The sequence below is a fragment of the Pyrus communis genome, chromosome 5 (assembly GCF_963583255.1).
Source record: "Pyrus communis chromosome 5, drPyrComm1.1, whole genome shotgun sequence".
Classification (NCBI taxonomy): Eukaryota; Viridiplantae; Streptophyta; class Magnoliopsida; order Rosales; family Rosaceae; genus Pyrus; species Pyrus communis.
Genome location: NC_084807.1, coordinates 6,132,899 through 6,145,517, shown reverse-complemented (window position 1 = coordinate 6,145,517; position 12,619 = coordinate 6,132,899). Strand labels below are relative to the sequence as shown.

At 37.1% G+C, this 12,619-nt stretch overlaps 1 pseudogene; it reads right to left on the bottom strand.

Moving 5' to 3' along the window:
* Window positions 1-5,593: 5,593 nt before the first annotated feature.
* Window positions 5,594-11,704, bottom strand: LOC137734193 (very-long-chain aldehyde decarbonylase CER1-like; annotated as a pseudogene).
* Window positions 11,705-12,619: the final 915 nt, after the last annotated feature.

Here is a 12,619-nt window from a genome sequence, read left to right as displayed (position 1 = left end):
CAAGGGCCCCGAAATATCTTGCCCCTTTAAATGTGTATGGACATATCGTTGACACACTGAGGTCAATGTCGTGATCATGCTAACCACCTCATGATCCAGGGAAGAACTAAAGGACCGAGAGAGATAATCTGGGAATCACTTAACCAGGGGCAACGGAGCTGGCTCGACATTGCTAATTGTGGATTCATTCACATGACCAATCCAAACGCTTGGTTTGAGAAGGAGAAATCACTCACTTCAAATGCACAAGGCAAATAAACTATTTTTTATTAATCAATTCTTGTCTAAACCACAATCCACCAAAATCTACAAACATCCATTCAAATTCTTTAAAATCCATATGAATTTTGTAGGAGTCTTAAATCCTTTTAAATCCTATCAAATCTATCACTTTTAAAATCCTTTAAAACCTTAGAGGGGTGTATTTAATTGAGAATTTGAGATACTTTAATGGATTTATAAATCTATGGATTTTTATGGAGTTTAACTGATTTGTAGAGATTCCATATAAAATTTTGATTCAATTCTCTCGAAATCTCATGAGGAGATGTGACATTTGTGGATGCTTAAAATACATTACGAAATCTCTCCAATTCCCTCTAATTCCTCAACTTTCTCAAATTCTTTAACCATCTACAATAATGATGAATATGTCCATTGAGTTATATTATATAACATTTTTCAAAAGGTTATTTGGCCAATGGTCAACAAAATCTTTACTGATTAATCATATATCAATGGAAGTGGCCCTCTACCATAATGGTGGAGATGAGTGTTGCCCTTGCATCACGACGTGAGTTCGAACCCCGTCGGCTTCTTAATTTAACAAATCTGTCGTTTGACCAAAAAAATCGAACCCCGTCGGCTTCTTAATTTAACAAATCTGTCGTTTGACCAAAAAAAAAATATCATATATCAGAGGTCATTTTTATTTTTGGCGTAATCAAAGAAATATATTATATACATTTCTCTCTCTTCACTTTACTCCTTCATTCTCTCACGTAAACCCCTAGCTCCCAATTTGATTCTGAATCTCAAAGTTTTTTTGTCTCAAACTTTCCAGACGTCTGGGACTTTCCATCTTCTATCAATATGATCCCATCCCATCGCAATTAGGGTTTCCCGATAGCCAAAACTCATAATGTTGTCGTTCTGGTTGAGCACGGCCTCAAGGGCAGTGGATGCTTACTCTCCCGCAGAACCAGTCACATGCATCTAGTCTAGTTTGGCCAAAAACTTTGATCTGATTCGATGCTTTAGTAGCATTGCGGGCATAGAAACGCCATCGTCATAGACAAACAGATTGCTGATTCCCACCGGAGTATTTCAGTTAAAGGTCACGGTTGCTGAGAAAGTGAAGAGAAAATAAAATCTTACCCTTGAGAAAGTGCCACCGAAATAGGCTCTGCATTTTTTCTAACTAAGAGAGAAAGTGCACAGCAGTTGAGCAATGTTTTGAATATTAATTTACATATGGCAGTAATCTAAGAAAATTGAAATGCATTGATCATTTCCATCACCTTGATCTACAATTCAAGAAGCATATTAAGGAGGGAATACTAATAAAAACCTTTCCATTTGTAAGAGTAAAAGCCGGCCCTAAAGGGAAGATTACTAGTCTCTATCTTTTTTTTTTTTTTTTTGTGCACTGGAAAATATCATTAACCAGGGCCATAGCCAAAAGGTAACAGAAAGCCAGGGTGGCCAACAACAGTAAACAAGAAGTAGAAACAAGGGACGGAAAACAAGACATAGAACATCACCATGTAACCCTTAATCCTACCCAAACAAAATCTAAAGCGGAGGGCAGGGGAGCCCATCTTTGTTAAGAATACGTACGAACGAAGATGAAGGTCTTCTGACCCAGACAAAGTCGTACATCTTCGCACCAGGATGTGAGGCAACAAAATCTGCCGCTTCATTGGCTTCTCGTGGCACCCAAGACCAGGCGCATAAAGAGAACGCCCTCCTTTCCATACTGATCTCGTACAGAACTTGAAAAGCAAGCCATGAGCCCTACTTGATACAGCCGTCCAACCACGTAATAATCGCCTTAGAATCCATTTCAACCACAATACGGGAATAACCTCGTTGCCGAGCCATTAAGCGTCCCTCTAAGACTCCTCGAGCCTCCGCCATAAGGGCAGAAGAGGCACTGATCCTCTTTCTCCTCACCGCCAAGCAACGAGACCCAGAATCCCTCATAACAATCCCAATATGGCAGCCCTCATCAATCCTATTCCAACTATCGTCCACATTCACCTTGATGACCCCAGGTGGGGGAAGGGTTCAAGCCCGAACATTATTCCCCTCCGAAACTCGCAGAGCCCGCTCCCTTGAATGAGCCTCCAGGAAGGCAGAACTAGCATGCTAAATGGCCTACACAGTACGAGTCGAGGATGGGGTTCTCGAATTAAAGGCTTCATCGTACCTAGCTTTCCATATTGACCAGCACAAGAAACAATATATGACATTGTTTTCCTCCGTTCCACCGTGCCTCCAGGCAAACTGCACCAAACAGATTCCAGCCATGCATGCAGGTTAGTCACCTCATTTTTCTCCACCCTAAGGTTCAACGCCCCACCAAACCACACCTGATCCACCCAAGGGCAAAAAATCAAAACATGCTCAATCGACTCCTCCTTACTTCCAGTTGTGATTTCATGAATTGTGAATCCAATTTACTTATCTATTTGAATTAAAACATGTTTATGTATGTGGGTGAGAGTGCACACTTAATTTGCATGCATAAATCTGATGCTAGGATATAAGAAAACTTCACCTAATCGTTGTGAACTTATATTCATAAGTAGTAAAGGTTGTTAGTCACAATCATGTCAAGTAAATTTTTGGCATAAGTATCATGCGCTTTCATAGTTACGAATGCCTCATCAACACTTATGATTTTCATAGAATTTAATGATCTTTGATTGCTTCTCTATTATGCGCTTTCATGTAGAGAACTTTTGACGAATAATTTGATTGCAATGCGCTAATTCCATTCAATTCAATGACCTAAGGAAAATCTGAGAGTTAATTTAAGCGTACCTAATTAACTTGGGGTGTTGAGGTTAATGATTCATTGAAAAAACAACTGGAGATTGTTTTGTATGCAAATATGTCATGTGTGGAGAAAGACCTCCTAGCTAGCCCATCATCCATTTATTTCCACCAAATTCGTGCAAATCTGCCTAGTTCTAATTTCTGTTTTGCTTACTTTATTTTCGTCCAAAACCAAATCCCCATTTATTTTAGAGTGTCTAACTACTTAGAATCTATTTTAGATTATGTTTTCAAGTGATTTGAGTCAAGTTAGAACCAAAATTCATCCAAAATTATGTCTAGAGTCAAATCTGCCCAGTTTGTGTTTTTAGGCAGTTTTGAGTGTTTTTAGCTTAGTTTGAGTCTTGTGAACTTGTTTTGAGTCTTTTAAGTTGAGTTAAGTATTTTAAAGCTTAGTGCTATCTATTTGAGTCAGTTTAAAGTGTTTAGCAATCCCTCATAATCCTCGGTTTAAGAACGATCCCTACTTACTTATATACTACAATTGTCAAAATAGGGTTTAATTTGTGTGTTAAATTAATTTTCTCATCAACCGACATGCTACGTAGTCGATAAACTTCACCTCTGCCAAGTGTGGAACAACTTACACCAAGTCATAAAGTGTTGTGATACTTGCTAAGCAACCTACAAAATTGGAGAAAGCCAAGGTTAACAGCCTAGTGGTTACGCAGATTTGTCTGCTTTTGTAAGTAAGGCATCCGACTGCCAACCCTATGGCTAACAACTTTGCAAAGTTCTATACCAACACATACGACTACATAGACTACGCAGGCATGTCTGCTTATAGAAAAGTAGCATGCCTGCCATTGGTCTATAAAATCTAAAGGTTAGGGCATGAACAAAAGAAGCAAAGATGAAGAAAACGAAGGAATGATGTTTATAAACAACTAGCAAAGGCCGAATGAGTTCAAGCAAAACAAGAGCTACAGGGAAAAACAAAGAAAATCCTAAAGGCTACCTAGAAGACTACACTTCAGCAGCTTGAACATCCTATGACTACTCGGTTGCCATACCTTTAGCAGCAGCGACGCTCTTAGCAGCATCATTATCCAGCGTTTCACCCCTGACTTCCCTAATCTGGGCACAAACTTTTTCAACTACTTCACCAATGGAAGCCTCAAAAGTAAAAGCAAGCAAGTCTTCCAGAGAAATAGAGAAGATCTCGAAACCTCGAGCCCATCATTATCACCCTTCAGCTGTTCATTCTCCTCGAGCAGACTAACACGAACGCGTTGTAGCTCATCCACTTCCTTCTTCAAACTTTCATTGATCTTCAGTACACCTTGAAGTTCCAATACTTGGGGTTTAAGCTTATTGACGATTCTCTTGAAGTTGATCACTTGATTATAAGCAACAATTAACTCTTCATCCTTTGCATAAGCAACGAAATGAAGCTCAGAAACTGCAAACTCAAGATCTTGAATCTGAGGTACGTAACATCCAATCTCCTTTTCTGCATTTTCATACTTAACTTGGATCGCGTCAAGCCTAGTCTTCAAGACAATGATCTCTTGGCAAGCGGTCTCAAGCTGTAGAAAAGTGAGGGCAGAAATATTAGATCCTTTTAAAGCAACGAGCTCAGAGTCCAACCTCTTGATCTCCTCGGACAATGAATAATCTTCAGCTACCATAGTCTTCATCACCTCCTTGGCAGCCTTGCTGTATATGCATCATAGCAAGTAGAGCAGTCCTTCTATATTAGGCCGTATGCTTCACAAAGGAACTTGGGCAAACAAACCTTTCTAACGACATCAACAAACTTGGCACAATTGTTCATGTTTTCAAGCAGATTTGGTTTCAAGAGCACACATATCACAGTAGCCTCCCTAGAAGAGGCTTAGTGGATTTCTCACTGCTGCCCACGCGAGCAGTCTCCTCCTTCCCAGCAGACGAATCTGTCTCAGCAGCAGAGGGAGTGGGCCTTAGCACCACTTTAGCAGCAGAGTCCATCTTATCACTTTTCATAATAGCAAGCCTTTTCGAATGAAAACCGGACTTAGTTCCCAACAGACGTCTTGGTATAGACTTCGGCACTAGGGGCATGACAAGACCTCTACACTGAGCAATACTATCAACAATTGAATTAGCCATTCTCGACATAGCAGGTGCCACATGCTTAGATCTAGCAGCCTTATTTTTCTTCCCATTGGAAGAAGTCATGTCAATCATAGGCCTCTCGACAGCTGGTGGACCCTTACGAGCAGCAGAGGAAATCTTCAGTTCTTTCTTAACCAGCATCTCTTGAGCAGACGGGGAAAATCTCTTCTTTCCACCTTCATTCACAGTAAGCTCCATGATAGCGATCAGACGAGCTAAAGTATCTGTCTTGGTTCTCTTTACCTTCTTTCCAGATAGCAACCCACATTTCTCCCAGCGAAGAAAACTAAGCAGCCAACGATATTCATGGTACTCAGCAGAGGAACCCAACCCTACTGGCTTTTTCCTCATTTTTTCTCTCAGACCAGGAGGCAGAAGGCATGCTTACCCAACATTTCAGCAGCCGATGAGGCCCTCGACCTCCTCATCTCTCTCAATCGCCAGCATGGCCCGTGTCTGGTCCAAGAACATAAAGGACATGAGCCACGCGACTCGCCACTACGCCCCAACGCCATAATTCGCGACCACAGCCGCGCAAACTACCCTTTGGTATAGCCAAGCCAAGCAGCCTAAAGCAGTGGTCCCTGCCACAACACCTCATCAGCCCATGCCGAGCCGATTCCTGGCCCTTGCTAACAGACATGCCGCACCACCCTGTCCGGATGCCCCATGACAGCACTATCCAAGAAGAAGACAAGAAGAAATTAAGTTTTTATTACACTGGTGAGGCACGGAGAAGACGAAGAAAACAACGAAAGACGGTCCTTTGCACGGGCAAGATGTAGAAGATTGCTAAAGAAGGGGGAACAAATATCATCTAAGCTCACTCTTTCTTGTAGGGTAGAATAAATCACTCTCCAAAGTTGATTTAATAACCCACTTAAGGTGAACTTAAATAGGCTTTGAGACAAATTTATTTCCCTTTCCTAGAAGGATCTAATTTCATATTAAAGAGGGAATCTACATCAAAACAGGAAGCAATCCTAAGTTTCCTAGAGCAAGAAGATCTCTACACCTACTGCCCTTTCCTACAAGCAGCCCAGCAGGTGTGGGGGTATTTGTGGAGCCAAAAATAATCACAAGGCGACACATGGATTTTTGGGTAAAAGAGGACAAAAATAACCTTAAGACATACTGGGATTTCTACACGCGAGCAGTGGACAATCATCCGTCAATCAAGTCAAAAGTGTCCAAAATAGGTAACCAATTCAAAGATATTCTCATCCATCCTCATCTTAGGTAATTATTTTATAACCTACATAACATTCCATTTAAGTGGAGGTTAATTGGCTAATTAATGGATTAATTCCTAATTAATCCATTAATCACCAATTTAACCACAATTTACACCCAAAAAATACCTAAATGGCCACTTCCATTCCCTATATATATGACCCTATTTTCTCTAAAAAGCTAGGCCAATACTCTTGCTAAAATTCTCCAAAACTCTCAAACACTTTTCTCTCTAAATTCTAATTTTGGCATCGGAGGTTCTTCGGCCAAAGCCTCCCCCTCATTCATCGTGGGTGCGTGAGGCTCTTGGCCTTGACCTAAGGTGTTATTTGTTTTGTAGGTGCAATTTTGTCCAAGATCAAGGAAGAAGAAATTTGCATCCACATATGCAGCATTACTTAACAAACAAAAGTATTTATTCTCTTCATCCCTTAGTGTGAATATATAGGTGTATCAAAAATACAAAAATACCTTCTAACAAGTTATATTACATCTAACACTAGGGTCGACTAGAGATTTTAGGGCTCTATGCGGAAGATAGTAAATGAGCCTTGTATATATGTCTATAGTTGTTTTAATAAATGATCTAAATGGAGTATTATTACTAGAGTTATAATTCAAGTCAACAAAAATAATGAAAAACAAAATCTAGAGCAAAGCCGGCAGAACCAAACTAAAAATATAAACATGATTTCTCTTATGCATATGGACGCCATATTTCTCTTATTCACATGCAATTACCCAGAAAATTTTCCAAAGATGAAGATTTTGTTTTGTTTTGCTTTTTTTTTATTTTTTTATTTTTTTATGTTTTGCCACAAACTAAGTTGGCACAAATCTAAATGATATCAGGGGGCCTTTAGAATTGGGGCCCTATGCAGGGGCACCTATTGCACATGTCCAAAACCGTCACTGTCTAAAGGGGAGCTATAGCCATGATGTATGTATTTGATACATATGAAAAATATAACACACACACACACACACACACACACACACACACACATATATATATATATATATATATATATAACTGGAACCCTTCTGGCTCAAAGCAAAGGCAATGGCATAAGCAACCTTTGTGACGTTGCCTGTAAGAACAACTTGGGTTGTCCCTTTTGGAATGCTGTTTGGGATTACAGCAACTGCTAAGCTACTTCCATCCACCACCTTGAGTTTGAGATGGGGATGCCTGCGAACATAGAGACCACCATATCCGTTCAGCTCCTCACCCTGCTTGCAAGAGTTTGCAATCAGAAAATAGTGAGAGATTAATCATGCACAAAGAGGTGTTTAGTATGTAAAACCATTGAATATATACCTAGTAGCTAACTAGGTAGAATTTGTACCAGTGCACTTCTTCTCATTGTGTTTATCATTTGTATCAATGTCTAATTAAGAGAGAGAAATTTTTGGTGTTCTGAATGTTTCTGAGAATTTTTTAATATAAGATTACAGAAAATTTTAGTTAGGTACTAGGTTGGAACTTCATTTTTTTCGGAGAAAAAAAAAAGTTGACTTTTCTTTTCACTTGGTATACTAGACTCATCTTTTTGTACACACCTTCACTTGGTATACTGTTAATAAATATAAAAAAAGTCTAGTATATAAAATTAAAGAGTTCCTTTTATTGGGACTTTATTCATTTTTTTTGCGAATAACGTATTTTTAATATACAAATTTTATAATCAAAATCGTTTATTTTTTAAATCATTATTTCATGATCATATGTATAAGAAATCAATCAATTCAAAAATTAGTTAGTCATCCATACATGTCAAACAATTAGATGATGGTATGTAGTAACATATTTATAGTGACCTTGTCCATTTATTTGATATATAAATTATTAAACTGATGACTAAGAAAATAAAATGTTCTCTTTCTAAAAATTTTATTGTGAAAATATGTTACTCGCAAGTGGACAAAGTGTTGCACGCCCGCAGGGTGCAACTGTGCAAGTATTGTCCTTCGCAAATATGTAACAGAGTGGACATCCTTGGGATCATAAAGACTAAAATTTTAAGACTATAAAGTGCAATTCAGATACAAACTCGATGAGACCATGACCATAACATACTCAGATATTGGCAGGTAGAGAATGACCTGATTCAAGAGGCCGAGACTTATAACTTTGACACCCTTTTTCTCAGCTTCAACTATGGCTTCCTCAATCAAGCTATTTATAGATCCATTTTGCAATTGCAGGTAGTACTGCAGTAATATGTATAAACAAAGCTCAATCATACCAATAAAGAAGTATGCTTTTAGTAGAGAGAAGAAAATGGTTCTCACCTGCGTAGTGTATCTGGGTATAACCCAAGTTTGTAATGTGAGCTTGTTAAAGAACTGCCGCTCAACCACAAACGGACGGCCATATATTCGAGTTAGTACCATGTACAGAAATGTCACAGGTCACATCAACCACATATACCATGTTGATTTGTGGGGCCTAGAGGCCACCGAAGCAAACCCTAACGGTAAATGATAGATGGACTCAGGTGTCGTTAGATGAGTTAGATGCACGACATCTGGCAATTCATCTCCTCTTTTCAGTGAAGATTCAGAGGGCATCAGTAGATTTGTCCATTGTACCATATATGTAATCGTAGATTGGCATGAAGAGAGAGTAATTGGTTCGGAATTGTGTGTGATGCAAATAGTGGAATCTGTACGCAATTTATAACTACATTAATTATATAATTCGTATATTATAAAGGTCTTAAGTTTCTATCAAGCCACTTAAGAGAATAAATTCAATAATTTTTTGTTCGATTAAGAGTTAGAATTAATCAGCGCAACATAAATTAAGAGATGGAATCAAGTAAATCTTCAAATTAACAGTTGATTGGCACTAGTTGTTTGCATTGTTAAGCTACACACGTGTTTTATACATTTATATATACTTTTTGGGTCTTATCACCAATCAGCCTAAGCTTTTGGGTTGAGTATACCTTGACATAGTATCGCAATCACCAATGATAGCTAGCTCTCACCTTCATAAAAATCGAACGAAAGAAGTTTGCCTTTTTTCTTTAATGTTTTATTAACACCTTATATTTTGTTGACTACACCCCACATATTTAATACACCCTAAATCTACTTTTTAACTAAAAATTTATCTTAATACACCCCACTTATTTTCCAATACTATCCTTACACCCCCACACCCCTCTACATACACCTCACACCCTACTTAAACCCTACAATCAAACTCTTCGTTAATTACATTATTTAATTACATTATTCAAATAGTTTTTGGTGTTTTGTTTTTCTGCAAAGAACTTGCTAGAGTTTTGGGGGAGAAGAGAGTCATAGATTTCTCAGATATGTGGATCACGTTATGAGAAGAAGTATATGCCCATATTGTCTTTCTTGCTTATTTTATGTTTGAATAATTCTGGGCAACTATAGGATCAATAAAGAAATTTTAATGTTACAATTCATGCCTGGTAACTAAAGCTCCACCCAAAAGTCCCTTTGCATATCAATTAGAGATTTTAAATGATTTTCATGCAATGGAAACTGTATGTCAAGAGATGTATTTATGAAGAAATATACAAGCACATGCATTTTTTTTTTTAAATTCTAATAATACAAAAGTTGGAGATGACATCTTAGTTTCAAACTTACAGGTGATATGGATGTTGGAATCAATGTCGAAGTTACAAATGATATAGATGTTGTAGTCAATACCCAAGTGACAGAGCTGCGGACGACGTTGAAGCCTCCAAAACATTGATTTCATGTTTCATTCGTCAAAATTAACCTCTTTTTTTCATTAACTATGCTGTGCTTTTAGTTAGGGTTTTGTTTTATAATGGAATTGAGAGTATTTTCAAGAGCTTGAAAGAAAACAATCTTAGAATACTTATTGACAAATATTTGGGGTGTATTCAGAAAATAATTTTTGTTTTTTAATTCATATATGGCCTAAATAGTAATTGCATATTCTGGTATATAAGTTATTTAGTAATAAAATATCATGTGGGGTTTATTCAAAATTAAGTGGGGTGCTAATAAAAAAATCATTTCTTTAATTATATTATTTATTTGAAGAAATTGGACTCTTTCTTTTAGGGTAGAAGAAATTAGACTCTGAAAAGTTATCTTATTCAGTTATCCTAAACAACAAGCAAGCTCAGTTTTTATGCACAATATTAATTAGGATGAAAGAGCTTTTGAATTGGTATGCTTCACTACATATACTACCTATGAATATGGATAGTTTTTTTATCTAATACAAACATAAATATATGTGTGTGTATAATATATATATATATATATATATGTGTGTGTGTGTGTGCGCGCGCGCGCGTATGCAGGGCCTTTATTCTCAGGAATCCCCAATTTTTGGGTAAAAATGGGGACTTGTTGTAGAGCCCACTTCACATCTAATTTCAATGATCCAAATCTGTCTACTTCTTAAGTTGCACTTCATAGATCATTCTTGCAAAATAATAGCCAAATTGGAAATGTTTGAGGCATCTAATTGAGTTTAAAGAAATTGACCAACACTATATTCTAAGAAATGTTGAAATTTCATCATGACAATCAAATAAGTATAGGTTTTCTGATTGAATTGATTTTTTGCAAGGGTGACTTATGAATGAAGACTTAAAAAACAGATGTTCGAATTGTTGAAGTTTGATGTACAATGGGCCTCACAACTAGTCCTTTTTTTTTTTTTGGTAAAAATGGAGATCCCTTTGAATAAAAGGCTATGTATATACATACATACAGATATAGATACATATATATATATATATATATGTATGTATGTATGTATGTATGGATAGAGAGAAGAGAGAGTCTTACGTAGGGGTGTACATGAGATACTTGAGAGGAGGAAAGCGAAAAAAGAGGCTGTTCGGAATGAGCTCAAAATTACAGTGTCCCATGTTATTCATGAAGTCGATGTAAATAATATAACCAGCAATGGATGTGACAGAAACTGTTCCCATGAAGACAGTTGCTTGAATTGGCATTGAGAAGATCATGGAATATACTACGTGCTCCGCAAATGGGTGAATCACAGCTGCAAAAATATGATTACATAGATACATAGATACAACAAAAAATTAAGTGAATAATAGCAGCTCAAAATTAACAAAAAACAAAGATAACAAAATATAGTGCCAGTCTTACAAGTAATAGGCTCGGTAACGATTGAGGAATGGTGATGAGAATGGTAGCGAGAGTAGAGGTAATGATGGTGAAGTGCTCTGTGAAACCAATAGTAGAGGTACTCCACTGGACCAGCATGAAGCAGAATTGTAAAAATAACCCCATCTGTTCTCCAAAGTGGCATATTTTGAGCACCTGAAAACATCCTGTTAACGAGGTATGATAAACCTCCATTGAACAATATTTGGTCATCCCTGTAAACAAATAGGGTTAGGTGCTGGATGGAAGTACAGTAAAATTATTTTTCAATTTTAAGGGGATTAGACATGAATGAAACTTCTCCCTCCTAATCCTACCTTTTTTTTTTTTTTTTTTTTGAGTAATTCATTTTTCACCCCCAATTTGGTCACATTTTTTTTCACACAGTGTAGGGATGAAATTAACAATTTTTTAATGAATTTAGGAACTTATTTTACCGAAAAAATAATTCAAGGATCTAGTTTTCATTGAGATGATAGTTCAGGGACTAAATCGGTACTTCACCCTACTATATATATATATATATATATATATATATATATATGAAGGAGGAATTAAAATTAAATCATGTCGAATTTTGGACCTCAAAGAAGAGCGAACAAATTTTAAAAAATAAATAAAAAATGTGTATGAGGTATAATTGAGCGTTTAACTATGGTTTTAAAAAAAATATTATAAGGTGGCAAGGATTTGTCTTTGAGTCTTAAATCTGTGATGTTTCTCTTGAAGTATCTTCTAATTCATCTACATTCCAATATTTCCTATTTATTTTTATTCTACTTTCATTTGCACGAGCGATATTGCAGGAGAGGGTAGTTGAACTGAGGACTCGGGTGCAGGAGCAAAACGCTTTTAACCACTTAAGCTACAAGTTTCTTGCATTTTTATTCTAACTCCAAAGTAATGAAGTGTAAATCGCGATCATGTTTCCATCAATTACTCATTACTGCATGCACATAATCCATGCTGAACTTGGAATGCAAGCCCAAAATGGCACTGAAAACCTTTTATCTTTTCTAAGACCAGAGGAAAATGTTGGACTGCACTATAAAAAATAAAA